Source organism: Manacus candei, unplaced genomic scaffold (assembly GCF_025592945.1).
Source record: "Manacus candei isolate 608988 ecotype Guabito, Panama unplaced genomic scaffold, ASM2559294v1 h1tg000169l, whole genome shotgun sequence".
NCBI lineage: Eukaryota > Metazoa > Chordata > Aves > Passeriformes > Pipridae > Manacus > Manacus candei.
In genome coordinates, this window is record NW_026138217.1 from 1,406,099 (window position 1) to 1,422,692 (window position 16,594).

Consider the following 16,594-nt stretch of genomic DNA (forward strand, 5'->3'; position numbering starts at 1 on the left):
GAGCTGGCACTGGGGGAGCGGGGATGGAGCCTCGGGGATGTGGCGCAGCAAGGACAGGGGCCCAGGCAGCTGGCAGGCGGCAAGGCCTCACCCCCTGCCCCAGCAGCAGCACCGGGCCCTGCCCAAGGCACTCCTGCCAGGGGCTGGGCCCTGCAGGCAGGGGCAGAACCCACTCCCTGGGGCAGCCTTGCTGCCCCGGCCCTCGTCTGGCCCAGCCTCTCCCTGTGTGCGTGCTCCCCACAGCACAGGCTGCACTGGGCAGCATCCCCTGATGGGCCCTGCAGAGCTGCCCCACGGGGACACTTCCCTTTTATGTCACAGGTGCCACAGCCTGTCCCAGCCAGCCCTGCCCATTGTCCCCACCCCGGCTCAGTGACTCACAGTGGCCCCTGGCAACCAAAGAACCAAAGCCCCACACCCCCAGAGTGCAGCCCTACCCATGTGCAAGGGGCCCCCAAAGGGTTCCCTGCACAAAGCAGCCCCTCCAAACCCTTGTCAGATAGAAAACTGGGGGACGTGACCCTTGGATGCTTTTAGTACAGAGATACAAGCTTTTCTGGAATAATGGAGGGGGTCACTTTTTTATTATTAATATTTACAGTTATCCATTTGGGGACAGGATGTCCTACAGGCTAATGTGGTGTCACATTTGGAGTGAAAAGTACTTTTCAAAGAAACCCAGGGTGCATGGGTGATGCAGAGGACGCTGCCAAGTCACCCAATGTGAAGCTCAACACTGCTTTGCAACAGCACTGCCCTTTCACACACATCTTTGGCAAAGACAAAGATGTCAGGCTTTAGTTTCTAAATCAGTAACACTTGACAAGACCTCTTTATGAACTGACAGCAAGAGAACTTAGGAGCAGCTTAGGGTTGGCAAGTGTAGGAGTCAAGAAGAGAAGGGTTGATGGGTATGTCATGAACACTGACAGCTGGATGGTCGTGGAGCTGACCAAGGACTGCCAGATACAAAAGACATCACCTGCTGGACTTGGCCCAAACACCAGCCCCCTCCTCTCCCTTCTCAACCACTCAACCACAGCCTGCACACACCCACACCTGCCAGGGCCAACTGGCTGTTTCTCTTCTCTTTTCTGCCTGGGGGCGAAGGAAGAAGGACAGGGGGGGTATTTGCCTTAGGGCCAGAGGGAAGAGGAAGGAGATCCCCCCAAATCCATCCCTGGCAGGATGGGGGCTGGAGGAGACATTGGGGGACCCCCAAGAATATTTTCGAGGGGAAGAAAGGATGGGGGCACCCACAGGGGGTTGGGGGGGAGGAGGGACCCAGGAATCTCGTGGTTGGACACTGGGGAGTTCCCAGTAGTTTCTTGGGGGGGTGGACCCCCAGCAGTCCGGGGTGGAAAAATGGACGGAGGAATCCACCGTAAAGGGTTGGTGACACCCAAAAGACTCTAGGAGGGGGTCGGGAGGGGCCCCGGAGTCCTGAAGAGTGTTTGGGGGTCCCCAGGAGGGAGTCTGGCAGTCTGAGGTGGTCCCAGGAGATTTTCAAGGGTTAAGGGGATGCACAGGAGATTTGGGGGAGGAGGGGGAAAGGCGGAGGGTCCCCAGGAGTCTTGGGGGGGATCTGGGCGGTTCCCGAGAGTCTTGGGGGAGATTGGGAGGGGTCACCAGGAGCCCCCGGACCCCCTGAACTCACCCCACACCACCATGGCTTCGTTGGGGCCACACGTGAAAAACAGCACGGCGGGGGGAGACCCTGGGGCCGGGATCGATTGGGACCAATCAGGTTCAATCCCGATCCTCCCTTCCCCCGCCATCACCGCCCCGCTCCCGGCAGCCCCCATGGAAGTTTCGACGTTCTATTGGGTGACTCACCGGCACAAGGACAGGGGCCCAGCAGAATTTGGCAATGACGTCATTCCAGCAGAGCCATTCTATTGGCTGTGACCCACGAGGGAGCCCCAAAACCTGTTCATGGCTTGGGGGGGAAGGACAACCGGCACGACCGGGAACAGGGGTGCAGAGGGTGTTCAAGTGCCCAGGAAAGGGGCAAAAAACTTTCCCCTCTCCCTCCCAGTGCCCCCTCAGCCCATCCCAGTGTCTCCCCTCTCCCGCAGTGCCCTCTCAGCCCATCCCGGTCTCTCCCCTGCTCTCCCAGTGCCCCCGTCCATCGAGGTCCCAGCCCGGCCCTGCCCCCTGCTCTGCTCCGGCCTGGATTTCTCCCCTGCAGGGGCAGTTGAGGTGGCTCCAGGGCGGGAGGGAGCTTTCGGGGCAGGGGGTGGCTCCTGACATGCTGCTGGAACCGCCCCTGTCTGGGCGGGCCTGTCAGCCTGGGGCACCTCCTCACCCGAGCCTGGGGACGGACCGGCAACTGGGAGGGGCTTTGGGAAGGAATGGGGAGGCTGAGAAGGGCTTGGAGGTCGTGGGGGTAACTGGGAAGGTGTTTGGGGGAGTTTGGGGGTTTGGGAGGGAGGTTGGGGAGATTGGGGCAGCTGTGAGGGGTTTTGGGGAATCGTCGGGGATGTGGGAAGGAACTGGGAGAAAGTTTGGGGGCATACTCAAGGGGAAGGGGGCAACTAGGAGAGGGTTTGAAAGGTCCTGGGAGGGCTGGAGGTAACTGGGAGGGGTTTGGGGGCATCTTGTGGGCTTTTGTGGGTCTGGGAGGCAGTCTGGGGGCCTCGGAGGGTTTAAGGGGAAGTTGGGAGTGTCCTGTGGGACCGGGATGGGATTTGAGGGTTCCTGGAGGGGCTGGGAGGGCTTTATGCCTTTATACTGCGGGCATTGTCTAGTATTGATGGGGGTAATCCGTGAGTTGACTGTTTCATAATCATCCAAATTTTAACAAGACTTTTAAGGTGGTCAACCTCAGTTTGAAGCAGCTCATTTTAGCAACAAATTTATCCGATTTTTCTCCTGTTTCCCTCTCAAAGGCTAACGATGACTTCAACACCACATTTTCTGATTTCAAAACAGTAGACTCAACATCAGAAATCCATTCATGACTTCCCTGTCACCACTCCATCCGAATGTCTGTGCACTCACTGTGACCTGAGAGAAACCTGTCTGTTTGCAGCGCACTGACTGGGCAACTTTTCTTTTTGCAGGTGGAAAAGGGCAGATAAAGAAAAAGCAGATGGGTCCAGCAGAAGTGATGCTGCTTCTGTCAAAAGCAGAGCAGAGGCCGAAAGCACTTTAGGAAGTTGCTTACAGAAGCACTTGTGCATTCCAAGTTACAGCTCAGGAGTCTCAGTGACTTGTCCAACATGGGAGCTCCTTTTCCATTTCTCAACCCCCAGATTCCTCAGGAGTAGGAAACTGAAAACACTGACTCAGAAAAGCTCCATTCCTTCCTAATAATTGTGCTTTGTCCTTCCCATTTGACAGTGCTCTTGGAAATGTGCTGCTGTGATCTGGATCTGGGAGCAGCCCTGACCTCCCACAGCCCTGACCACACACACCTCATCCAACGGCAGGAAGAACCTGCCTGGTTCCTGCTGGGGTTCTCACCACCCACCGACAGCTTCTCCCTGCAGAGGGGTGGGCAACTACCCAGGCAGGATGAGACCTGACCCCAGCAGGCAGCAAAGTCCGTGCCCTGGCACAAAGAACCCCGGAGCACAGGGACCCTGCTCTGCAGGACAGCCCCGGGCATCCCTGGCTGCACCCCCACCTTCCCACCCCGCAACCATCCCTGGGAGAAGGAGCCCACCTGCGCTGTCCCTCTGACGGTGCTGCAGGGAAGGCCTGCCCTGGAGAACATCCTCCTCCGGCGCAACAGAGAAACTGCTCAGGAGATCATCAGCTCAGGCGGCAGCTCCTGCAGCCCCAGGGCCAGACCCGCTTCCCAGTGGCCCAGGCAGCTGCTGCCACGTGGGCACAAGCTCTGCTGCCCAGGAGGGTCCTGTAGTGAAGGGTTTTGCAGATGGCCACGTAGCGGTCATAGGACATGATGGTGAGAAGGGCAAGCTCCGCTGTGATCAAGAAGAAAAGCAAAAAACACCTGTGCAGCTCATCCTGAGTAGGACATGCCCCTGGTGTTCCAGAGGGAATTGGCCATGGCTTTGGGGAGAGTGGTGCAGATGCAACCCGGGTGTGTGAGGGAGAGGTGGAGCAGGAAGAAGTCCCTGGGGGCTGTGCAGTTGGTGGTGGCAGGCTACGGCGCTGAGGATGAGGCCGTTGCCCAGGAGGGCAGTCAGGGAGATGCCCAGGAAGAAGCAGAAGTGCAAGAGCTGCAGCCAGGAGGAGGAAGTGGGGGATGGAGCTGTGTGGGAGGCGTGTCTGGATGCACAGGGGATGTGCCAGGGCGATGGGCCCGAGGGGACATGCGCAGTCACATATAACTCTATTGGCTGAAAAAGTCACATGGTACACAGGGATTTAAGAGTGGGAATTTTGAATAAACTTCTCTTTGTCTCACCACCACACGAGGAGCATCATTCATTCCTTGTTATACAAGGGTCGCCTGCTACATGTGGCGCCCGAACTGGGACATCTTTAGCTTATATTAAGTGAGATATCTATCCTGGATCAGGAGATCAGCTGGTGTCTCTGGGATCGTGTTAATTTTCGGAGACGGGAGACTTCACCAGAAAAAACCCTGACGTCAATAAACCCCGTGCTCTTAGTGGCTTCTAAGAGAAGGACAGTTAGTTTAGCGAGCTCAATACTAGTAAGATAGTGCACTGAAGAAGAGAAAAAAGAGTTAAGGAAGAAACCGAGAGGTCAAAGCAGCCACCGGAGAGAGCGGAGAGGGTCAACGCAACATCGAAAGCGGTGAGTGACTGGGACGCACCCCGCACGTCTAAGACTGCTCCCTGGGCGAAAGCGTGCCTGCAGCTCGGAGAACGAGCCGCGGAGTACCTTAAGATCGTCAGGGAAAGGCCTGTTAGTCCCCTGAGTGTCGGTCATCTGGTAAAGCGACTCTTCGCTACCGACTGTGTGGACCGCGTGCAAGAAGCGGCTTGCCGCTGCCGCGTCCTAGCAAGCCCAGCCACCGCTGACCCCCGCGGAGCCCCATTCCAGTTTTCTGTCCAGCAGAAACTGGCCGCGGCTCCCCACCTGCTCACTGCTGCTGACTGACCCTGCGGCGTGCTTAAAAAGCACAGCCAGCAAAAAGCCCCTGCGCCGTATTCAGACCGTGCGGGCTTCACCGAGGCACCGCGCCGCGCCTTCCGACACAGCACGCCCCCGACCCCCGCGTCGCCCAACGAACCACGGGAACCCCCGGAGCCGCCGCTGCCGCCGCTGCGAACGCCGCGCTCACCGGAGACGGAGCCGGGACCACGCCGAGCCGCCGCCACGTGACTGAGACGCCGCCGCCAGCGCCGCCGCTTCGTTCACCACTTTGCAGCCTGCACACGCCTATCGCCGCAGTCCCAAGCCACCGCCTCTACAGCCAGGCCCCGCGTCTGTCGCTACAGCTGCCCGTGCCTGCCGCCGCCGCTTGCCGCTTGCCGCCTGCACCGGGACATCAGCCGCCGCCGACGGGACGCCACAGTCCAACCGACAGTGAGCCAACACAAATCAACAAACCGACAGACCCTCTTCAGCAGCACACCCCAGCAGCGCTGAGACACAAAGGTAACATGGGAAACTTTTTCCCTACCGAAGTATCACAGGACACAGAAACACTGGCTGCTCTGCTGAATTCTTACTATGTTCAGGTTACAAGGGCTGAATTATCAGAGTTGGTGCGGCTCATTAAAGCAGTCGTACCAGAACTACCTCTGGTTGAAGCCCTCAACATTCACATATGGGACAAAATAGGCAATCTTATCAAACTCAAGGCTCAGAGAGGGGATTCCCAAGCAAACAATGCTTACCCAGCCTGGCAAGCTGTAATGACTGCATTAAGCAGATCCCACCAAAGAACGACGAACACATACACCCCCACTCAGGCTGCAAGCAGCAGCCACACTTTTACGCGCCGCAGTTTGAACTCACAAAGCTCGGCGGGGGGAGGGGGTGGAGCCGTTCACAATTCATCTCCGGGGAAGGGAACCGGGAGCCCAAGGGACACGGACCGGCAGGAGGGAGCGGGGCCCGAGATGCAAGGTTCCAGTCAGTGGGACAGCAGCAGGGGGTCCCGTGACGGGAGTGGGGGGGCTAGCCCAGCTTACTCGCCAACCCATCCCGCGCATGAATGCCGAGTACGCGCCCAGGAGCGGGCACCACCATCTCGCCTGCCACGCGGTTCGGACACCGACCCGTCCTCCGCCCCCGCGCCGTACTCCCCAACCACCACCACCCCCCACCCACAGACAGCCGCTTTCGCCGGAGCTGCGGGGGGGGGGGGAATGGGAGGAATGGGGGGAGGAGGAGGGGGATTTCAGGATAGCTCCACCGGCAAGGGATGAAGCAACATACCGAGAAGGTACAATTGATAGGTGGGCTTTATGCAGAGAAGAGGCATTGCGTACTGGGGACTTACAAGTTATACAAGCATGTCCAGTAATTATCGGTCCACGTCAAAGCCGCAGGTTCCAACCATTACCACATGAACTAACCAAAGAACTAAGACAGTTAATGAGAGAAACTGGTGTATCATCCCCTAACACACTTGCATTTTTAGAGTCACTAAGTTCCACATACATCTTCATGCCTCATGACTGGAGAACCTTGTTACAAATAAGCCTTTCTAACACACAATACAATGTATTGCTGAACGATTTTAGAGAAATCTGTTCTGCTTACGCTAATGACCCGCAAGCAGGGGTATCAGCACACCAACTCACAGGGGATGGGAACTATTGTTCCATAGATGCTCAAACCGGTTACAATAGAGAGGTATACGAGGTAATAGCAAAACATGCCATGCGGGCAATAAGAAAATTACCTACATCAGACAGAGATGCAAACTTGTCATTTACCAAAATAATACAGGGCCCAAAAGAACCTTACACAAAATTCCTAGATCGGCTGCAATCTGCTCTGGATAGGCAGATTGAAAATGAGGAAGTCAGGGAAATCCTTAGTAGAAGACTGGCTTTCGAAAATGCTAATGTGGATTGTAAAAGAGTTCTGCAAACCCTTCCTAAGAGGGAAACTTGCAGTATCTCAGAATTAGTTCGTGCCTGCCAAGAGGTGGGTTCTTTAACACATCAATCAGATTTGCTAGCAGTAGCACTGAGTACTCAGTTAAGGACACAGCAGGGGGCCAGACCCAAAGATGGTTGTTTCATTTGTGGGGCCCCTGACCATTTCCAAAGGGACTGCCCTCAGAAACCTCTAGCACTGGCACCTCGAAAGCAACTCAAAGCAAGGAGGATGCCAAAAAACTGGAGGCGAGGGGCGCTGTCGCACGCCCCGGTACAGCAATCACATGCGACACAGGGGAACAGGCTGGCGATTTGTGCCCCCCCAGCTCAGCCAACGCTCTGTGCCCCTGCACCCCAGCCAGCGATCTGTGCCCCGCCACATCAGCCAGCGCTGGGCTGGACTTATCCAACAGGGACACAGTCCTCATAACTTCCACTGAGGTGGTGCTAATCCCGACTGGACATCAGGGTCCCCTTAATCCAGGGGTACATGCACTGCTGTTTGGAAGGTCCTCTACCACCAGAATGGGTTTGTTTGTGCTGCCAGGTGTAATAAACTCGGATTCTCATAGCGAGATTCTGATAATGGCATGGACCCCTTCACCCACCCGCTTCATCCCGAAAGGACAGAAGCTTGCTCAGTTAATCCCCTTCTACAGTACGTCGCCTGCAGGGGAGGGGGGGAGGGAGCGGGGTTCAGGGGCCTTTGGCAGCACGGGACAACCACAAGTTTACTGGGCAGCAGCCATCACAGCAGCACAGCCGCTCATGACGTGCCAGGTTAATGGGCACCGATTTAGAGGCCTTTTGGATTTGGGAGCCGATGTTTCCATTATAAAGGACTCCGAATGGCCACTTGACTGGCCTACTGTTTGCCCAGCTGCAACCATTCAAGGGGTGGGAGGCACACAAAGACCCAGACAGAGTGCTCAAGTACTCACTGTCTTGGGACCAGAGGGGCAAGTAGCAAAGGTAGCTCCATTCATAGCCCCGATCCCTTGCTCTCTGTGGGGACGTGATATACTTTCACAGTTTGGCACAGTAACGCAAATTCCTCCTGCAAGCAGCCAGGTTTTTCAATAGGGGCCATTAGTCAGCCGTACCAAGCACCGATTAAGCTGGTCTGGAAAAGTGACCAGCCGGTCTGGGTAGACCAATGGCCCATGAAAAAAGAAAGGCTTGAACATTTAAAGATGTTTGTAGAGGAACAATTGGAAGCAGGACACATTGTGCCAACAAATAGTCCCTGGAACACTCCTGTATTTTGCATTCCCAAAAAAACTGGCAAATGGAGGATGATTCAGGATCTCAGAGTAGTAAACGCAGTCATTGAGTCTATGGGGGCATTGCAACCAGGATTACCCTCACCTGCTATGCTCCCAGCGAACTGGCCTCTGACAATAATTGATTTAAAGGACTGCTTTTTCACCATATTCCTGCACCCCGAGGATGCCCCAAGGTTTGCATTTTCTATTCCAGCATTAAACACCTCACAGCCTATGCAAAGGTATCACTGGGTTGTTCTCCCTCAGGGGATGAAGAACAGTCCAACCATATGCCAAACAGTAGTTGCAAATGCTATTCAACCCGTCAGAAAACGTTTTCCCTCTGCAATAATCTACCAATACATGGATGATATTTTAATAAGCATGGCCACAGAAAATGAACTGCAAATTGTTGTTACTGCTTTAACTGATGCTGTCCAAGAAGCAGGCTTACAGGTTGCAGAAGAGAAAATCCAGCGATTGCAGCCCTGGAGCTATCTTGGATGGAGAATCACGCAACAACAGATTTCCCCACAGCCGCTGCAGCTCAAGGTAAAAGACACTTTAACCTTACATGAGTTGCAAAAACTCCTGGGAGTTATTAATTGGTTAAGGCCTGTTCTAGGCTTAACCACAGAGGAGCTACACCCTCTCTTTGTGTTACTAAAGGGGGACTCTGATCTGACGTCTAATAGGGCTCTGACAGCAGAGGCCAAACAGGCGTTAGACATCTGTGCCAAGGCGATCAAATCTAGGCAGAGCAGAAGGAGAGATCCTGAACTGCAAATCTGCCTGGCCTTAATTCCCAGCAGGTACCAGCCATTTGCAGTCTTATTCCAGTGGGACCAGACTGAAAAGGACCCACTGCTGGTTCTAGAATGGCTATTTCTGCCCCACACCCCACCTAAAACTGTATGGACAATTAATGAAATCTTTGCTAAGCTTGTTATTAAAGGCAGAGTTCGATTACAGGAACTAGATGGAAGGGATCCAGCGGTCATCTACATTCCAGCCACGAAGGACAATTTAGCTTGGATGCTAGCTGAGGACACCGAGTTCCAAGCTGCCTTAGCAGGTTTTGATGGTAACATTTCAGTTAATCTCCCTAAGCACAAACTTTGGGCAGAAATCCGTAATTTGCCTTTAAGAACCACGACTAGATGCAGAAGTGAGCCAGTAAAAGGCCTCACAGTTTTTACAGATGCATCTGGGCGATCACAGAAAGCTGCAGTGACTTGGATAAATCCTGATACCGGACAATGGGAACAAAAAGTACAGACCATGAACCAATGCTCTGTGCAGGTTCTGGAACTGGCTGCCATTCGTATTGCCTTGGAAAAGTTTTCTGAACAACTTGTTAATATTGTCACTGATTCTTGTTACGCTGCAGGGCTAGTTTCACGTCTAGAATGTTCATTTCTTCGGGATGTTTCTAACCCTCATTTGTTGTTTGAAATGCGTTGTATTTGGTTCCTTGTCAATCACAGAAGGTTTGATTTTTATATAATGCACATCAGGTCTCACACTGACATGCCAGGGCCAATAGCTGAAGGGAACCGAGAAGCTGACAAAGCAGCAATGTTCAACACAGTACCTAGGACCCTTGAGCAAGCAAAATTGTCCCATTCATTTTTCCACCAGAATGCACGCTCTCTAAAGAGACAATTCAAAATTACTATCAATCAGGCCCGAGATATCATATTGACTTGTCCAGACTGTCAAAAAATTACCCCCATGCCATCTCAGGAAGGTGTTAACCCCAGAGGGTTAATATCCAATCAGATATGGCAAACAGATGTTACACACATCCCAGAATTTGGCCCCTTGAAATATGTACATGTAACTGTAGACACACATTCACAGTACATCACTGCTACAGCACACACAGGTGAGAAAGCCAAGGATGTAATAAGACACTGGCTAAGCTGTTTTGCTACCCTTGGCACTCCACAACAGATTAAGACCGATAACGGACCAGCATACGTCTCTGAAAAGGTAAGGAATTTCCTATCAGAATGGGGAATTTCACATATTACAGGAATTCCACACTCACCTACGGGACAAGCAATTGTAGAAAGGGCACACCGCACACTGAAAGAGATGCTAATAAAACAAAGAGGGGGGGAGAAGCTATACAGTGCGCAAGAACGTTTGTGGAAAGCCACATATGTTATCAATTTTTTAAATTGTGACAGTGCTGAAAGAAGCAGATATGAGAAGCAGCACAAATCTCAGGCGTTTGCCTCTCCCAGGCCATTAGTCATGGTAAAAGATTTGATCTCGGGACAATGGACAGGACCTTTAGATCTTCTGACTTGGGGGAGAGGTTACGCTTGTGTGGCAACAGGAAAAGAACTGAAGTGGATTCCCTCCAGGTGTGTAAAGCCCTATTTGGATACACAATCACAGCTGCAGGAACCAGATAACTCAGGAGTTTAAAAACAGTTATGTTATGTTTCAGTTTATATTAATGACCAATGTGGTGACAAGCAAACTGCAAATATTGGTGTGTGTATGTGTATGCGTGAATGATGACGGCTGTCGTGTGTGAGATGAGTGAATGAATAAGAGAGTTGTGTGACTGGAAAACATAAAAACACAGAATACCTCACAAGACCACATTACCTACACCACAAGGTCACCTTGAAAGAATTGAGTTTTGATATGCTTACCCTGTTTCTTGAATAAAGTTTGAAATCCCCAGTTATTAAAAAACCCTCAGATTAATAAAAGTTATAGTTTACACACAGTTGGGCTAAAGGCCCCAAGTTAATAAAATAATTATCCAAGTTGCACTACCCTATAGGAATATAAGGTTTTAAAAGGTTTATATTAGAGTTAAGAAGCTAAGCGAAGCAATGCGCTGGGTCGCTGCGAAGCTTGGTAGTTTACAATGTTCTGGTTGTTTGCACTGTTTTTTGCACTGCTTTTTGTGACTTCTTTAAGATATTAGAGAGAGGGGATATGTGGGAGGCGTGTCTGGATGCACAGGGGATGTGCCAGGGCGATGGGCCCGAGGGGACATGCGCAGTCACATATAACTCTATTGGCTGAAGAAGTCACATGGTACGCAGGGATTTAAGAGTGGGAATTTTGAATAAACTTCTCTTTGTCTCACCACCGCACGAGGAGAATCATTCATTCCTTGTTATACAAGGGTCGCCTGCTACTGTTGGACATGAGCTTCCTCCGGGCATCAGGAAATGTCCAAAGAGGAAAAGGCAGTGAAAACTTTGGGACAGGTTTCCTAGATCAAACCCATGAATTCCTCTGAGCATCTACCCTCATCCCAAGTATCTGCAGTCACACATATATAGATTCTGGACTGTAGAAGACAGGTTTAGCATGACTTTAAGATGATTTCTTCTCAATTTTTTGATTTATTTTTCTACTGCCAGGTCTGAGAGGGGCATCGTGGAACCAAAGGAACCCTGAGACATTTCAGAATCCCACATGTGTTGGGTCTGTCTGAGCTGGAGTTCATTTTCTCACTGCAGGCGTCACAGTGCTGTGCTTTGCATTGGGAGCTACAAAGGGGTTAATCACACCAGTGCTTTGGCAACTGCTGAGCAGGGCTGGTGCAGCACCTGCATTATCGGCTTCGTCCCCTGAATCGGGGGCAAGATCATGGGAGGCGATACAGACAGGTCAGTTGAGTCCAATGGACCAAAGGGACATTGCAGAATATATGGCGTCAGCTCAGCTACAAGAGCTCAGGAAAGGAACAGGAAAGGGGAAAAATCCATTTTTTTACAATACATGCCTTCTGAGCGGCTTCTCTGTGTGGTGAAGCCCTGCTTCCCATGAAGTGGCCAGGTATCGCTGCTGACAGGAAGTAGAGAGAAAATCTTTTTATTTCTCATCTATCGCACACCTAGGATGAATAACTATTATTCTCAACTATAACCCCAATCTGACTTTAATTACCTTCTATCTATATACTGTAACAACTTCCGCCATCTTCTTCATCCTTAACACAACCAATACCCTAAAACTATCCACTGTTATATCCACATGAACCAAAATTCCATCACGAACCACAATCCTTATGCTCACTCTCCTCTCCCTTGCAGGTCTTCCTCCCCTAACGGGATTCCTACCCAAATGGTTAATTATTCAAGAGCTCACAAAACAAGAACTAACAGTAGTAGCCACAGCTATTACCCTACTCTCTTTACTTGGACTTTTCTTCTACCTACGACTGGCCTACTGTGCAACCATCACACTACCCCCAAACTTCACTAACTACATAAAACAATGACAAACTAACAAACCAACTAACACCCTAACCACAACCTTTACCTCCTTATCAATTATACTCCTACCACTATCTCCCATAGTACTCGCAATCCCTTAGAAACTTAGGTTATTTAAACCGAAGGCCTTCAAAGCCTTAAACAAGGGCTAATCCCTCTTAGTTTCTGTTAAGGTACACAGGATACTAACCTGCATCTCCTGAATGCAACTCAGATGCTTTAATTAAGCTAGAACCTCCCCCTAGACAGATGGGCTTTGATCCCATAAAATTTTACTTAACAGCTAAATGCCCCAACCAACAGGCTTCTGTCTACTAGATCCCGGCGCATGTTTAATGCACATCAATGAGCTTGCAACTCAACATGAACTTCACTACAGAATCGATAAGAAGAGGAATCAAACCTCTGTAAAAAGGACTACAGCCTAACGCTTCTACACTCAGCCATCTTACCTATGACTTTCATCAACCGTTGACTATTTTCCACTAACCACAAAGATATCGGCACACTTTACCTTATTTTTGGCGCATGAGCTGGTATAATCGGCACAGCCCTTAGTCTCCTCATTCGACCAGAACTAGGACAGCCAGGTACCCTTTTAGGCGATGACCAAATTTACAATGTAGTCGTCACCGCACATGCCTTCGTTATAATTTTCTTTATAGTAATGCCTATTATAATCGGAGGGTTTGGTAACTGATTAGTACCATTAATAATTGGTGCCCCCGACATAGCATTTCCACGAATAAATAACATGAGCTTCTGACTACTTCCTCCATCCTTCCTACTTCTTCTAGCATCTTCTACAGTAGAAACCGGGGCCGGAACAGGATGAACAGTATACCCACCCCTAGCCGGAAATCTAGCCCACGCCGGTGCATCAGTAGACCTTGCCATCTTCTCCCTTCACCTGGCAGTTGTCTCATCCATCCTTGGGGCAATCAACTTTATCACCACAGCAATCAATATAAAACCACCTGCTCTCTCACAATACCAAACCCCTCTATTCGTTTGATCCGTCCTAATTACTGCAGTTCTACTTCTCCTCTCCCTACCAGTCCTCGCTGCTGGCATTACAATGCTTCTAACAGATCGAAACCTAAACACTACATTCTTTGACCCCACAGGAGGCGGAGACCCAATTTTATATCAACACTTATTCTGGTTTTTTGGCCATCCAGAAGTCTACATCCTTATCCTACCAGGATTCTGAATTATTTCCCATGTTGTAGCCTACTACGTCGGTAAAAAAGAACCCTTTGGCTACATAGGCATAGTCTGAGCCATATTATCCATTGGTTTCTTGGGCTTTATCGTATGAGCTCACCACATATTTACAGTTGGAATGGACGTAGATACCCGAGCTTACTTCACATCCGCCACCATAATTATTGCAATCCCCACTGGCATTAAAGTCTTCAGCTGACTAGCAACCCTACACGGTGGAACAATCAAATGAGACCCGCCCATACTATGAGCCCTAGGCTTTATTTTCCTCTTCACCATTGGTGGACTAACAGGCATCGTTCTTGCCAACTCCTCCCTAGACATCGCCCTGCACAACACCTACTACGTAGTTGCACATTTCCACTATGTATTATCTATGGGGGCAGTATTCGCCATTTTAGCTGGCTTCACACATTGATTCCCACTGTTCACTGGCTACACCCTTCACTCTACATGAGCTAAAGCCCACTTTGGAGTAATATTCTTTGGGGTCAACCTAACATTCTTCCCACAACATTTCCTAGGCCTAGCTGGTATACCACGACGATACTCAGACTACCCAGATGCTTATACCCTATGAAACACCCTATCCTCCATCGGCTCCCTCATCTCCATAGTAGCTGTAATTATACTAATGTTCATTATCTGAGAAGCCTTCGCATCCAAACGGAAAGTAGTGCAACCAGAACTTACCTCCACAAACATCGAATGAATTCACGGTTGCCCTCCTCCCTACCATACCTTTGAAGAACCAGCTTTTGTCCAAGTACAAGAAAGGAAGGAATCGAACCCTCATAAGCTGGCTTCAAGCCAACCGCATCAAACCACTCATGCTTCTTTCTTATGGGTTGTTAGTAAAATCATTACATAGTCTTGTCAAGACTAAATCACAGGTGAAAACCCAGTACATCCCATCCCAACTCCATGGCCAACCACTCTCAATTTGGTTTTCAAGACGCTTCATCCCCTATTATAGAAGAACTTATTGAATTTCACGACCACGCCCTAATAGTCGCACTAGCCATTTGTAGCCTAGTCCTGTATTTACTAGCTCTTATACTTATAGAAAAACTATCCTCCAACACCGTCGATGCACAAGAAGTAGAACTTGTCTGAACAATCTTACCTGCCATTGTCCTAATTATACTAGCCCTCCCATCCCTTCAAATCCTCTACATGATAGACGAAATCGATGAGCCTGACCTCACCCTCAAAGCTGTTGGCCACCAATGATACCGATCCTACGAATATACAGACTTTAAAGATTTATTTTTTGACTCTTACATACTACCAACTATGGATCTACCACTCGGTCATTTCCGCCTCCTAGAAGTTGATAACCGCATCGTCATTCCAATAGAATCCCCGATTTGAATTATTGTTACAGCTGATGATGTTCTCCACTCCTGAGCTGTTCCTAGCCTTGGTGTAAAAACCGATGCAATTCCAGGACGACTGAACCAAACTTCCTTTATCACAACCCGTCCTGGAATCTTCTACGGTCAGTGCTCAGAAATCTGTGGAGCCAACCACAGCTTCATACCTATCGTAGTAGAATCAGCCCCTCTAACACACTTCGAAAACTGATCTTCACTTCTAACATCCTAATCATTAAGAAGCTATGAACCAGCACTAGCCTTTTAAGCTAGAGAAAGAGGATTATTCACCCTCCTTAATGACATGCCCCAACTAAACCCCGCACCTTGACTTTTTATCATACTAACTTCATGATTCACTTTTTCTCTTATCCTTCAACCTAAACTCTTACTATTTACCCCAACTAACTCACCCTCCAACAAAACACTACCCACTATAAAAACCCATTCCTGAAACTGACCATGAACCTAAGCTTCTTTGATCAATTCATAAGCCCAACCCTCCTCGGAATCCCCCTTATCCTCATCTCGCTGTTATTCCCAACCCTATTACTTCCTTCTCCTGGCAATCGATGAGTTACAAATCGTCTTTCAACTCTTCAACTCTGATTTCTCCATTTAAACAACTAATAACCCCATTAAACAAAAAAGGCCATAAATGAACCCTAATCCTATCATCACTCAGAATTATACTTCTAACAATTAACCTATTAGGCCTCCTACCTTACACATTCACACCTACTACCCAACTATCAATAAACCTAGCCCTCGCCTTCCCTCTATGACTTGCCACCCTGCTAACAGGCCTACGAAACCAACCTTCAGCTTCCCTTGGACACCTCCTACCAGAAGGCACCCCAACACCTCTAATTCCTGCCCTCATCAGAATTGAAACAACAAGCCTTCTCATTCGCCCTTTAGCCTTAGGAGTTCGCCTCACAGTCAACCTCACAGCAGGACACCTGCTCATCCAACTCATTTCAACAGCCACTACCCTCCTCCTTCCCATTATACCTACCGTGTCCCTTCTAACTAGAACAATTCTACTCCTCTTAACAATTCTAGAAGTGGTCGTGGCAATAATCCAAGCGTATGTCTTTGTACTTCTTCTAAGCCTTTACTTACAAGAAAACATTTAACCCTTAATGACACACCAAGCCCACTCATTTCACATAGTAGACCCAAGCCCTTGACCCATTTTTGGAGCAGCAGCCGCCCTCCTCACTACCTCTGGGTTAGCCATATGATTTCACCACAACTCTATCCAACTCTTACTCCTAGGCCTACTCTCTAGAATCCTAGTGATACTCCAATGATGACGTGACATCCTACGAGAAAGCACATTCCAAGGCCACCATACCCCTACAGTCCAAAAGGGTTTACGTTACGGAATAATTTTATTTATTACATCCGAAGCATTCTTCTTCCTAGGATTCTTCTGAGCATTCTTCCACTCCAGCTTAGTCCCCACT

General features: G+C 50.0%; 1 long non-coding RNA gene across 1 annotated transcript in view; it reads left to right on the forward strand.

Moving 5' to 3' along the window:
- LOC127463695 (uncharacterized) overlaps window positions 1–15,354 on the forward strand; it is a 31,553-nt gene extending 16,199 nt beyond the window's left edge. Inside the window, exon 2 of the long non-coding RNA XR_007900914.1 lies at window positions 15,107–15,354. This is a non-coding gene — a long non-coding RNA (uncharacterized LOC127463695). The remainder of the gene's footprint in view (window positions 1–15,106) is intronic.
- The last annotated feature ends 1,240 nt before the right edge of the window (window positions 15,355–16,594 follow it).